At 34.2% G+C, this 594-nt stretch overlaps 1 protein-coding gene across 1 annotated transcript in view; it reads left to right on the forward strand.

Moving 5' to 3' along the window:
- Mta3 (metastasis associated 1 family member 3) overlaps positions 1-594 on the forward strand; it is a 156,657-nt gene that overhangs the window by 84,958 nt on the left and 71,105 nt on the right. The gene's annotated exons all lie outside the window — the stretch shown is intronic.

Here is a 594-nt window from a genome sequence, read left to right on the forward strand (position 1 = left end):
GGTATAATGGGCAGGGGATGTAACTCACTATTCTAATATCCCTGTTTCTGCCTGTGTGCTTTTTTTCTGTTCATCTACATACTCAGTTGTAGATCACTTACAATATTTTATAAATTTTTTACATGTAAGTGATCATTTCTTGAGACTGTTACTATGACAACTATTCTGTAATTGTGTATCCTTTTTTGGTGAATTTTAAATTTTGGTGCATAAATAATGGATTTCATTATGATATTTTCATATTATATTTTGCTCTAGTTCACCCCCTATCCCCTCCTTTAAAAAAAATAATAAAACTGTTTGAGATGGTGACTCATGTTACCAAGGCTGGCTTCAAATTCACTGTGTAGATGAGGAGGACCTTGAACCTTGGTCTTCCTGGCTCTACCTTCCTTGTGCTGGGATTACAGATGTGTGCCACCCTGCCCAGCTTTGCTGTGGGTTTTACTGTGTTATTTATTTATTTGAAATTTTTTGTTTAATAACCACATACTTTGAAGAAGCATTTAATTACATCAGCATTGACATATTCAATAACAATTTTCTGAGGTAGGCTGCATCTCTTACAAAATTGGCTGTACATTTTTAGGTTTA

The sequence above is a fragment of the Nannospalax galili genome, unplaced genomic scaffold (genome assembly GCF_000622305.1).
Source record: "Nannospalax galili isolate Female #2095 unplaced genomic scaffold, S.galili_v1.0 scaffold257, whole genome shotgun sequence".
Classification (NCBI taxonomy): domain Eukaryota; kingdom Metazoa; phylum Chordata; class Mammalia; order Rodentia; family Spalacidae; genus Nannospalax; species Nannospalax galili.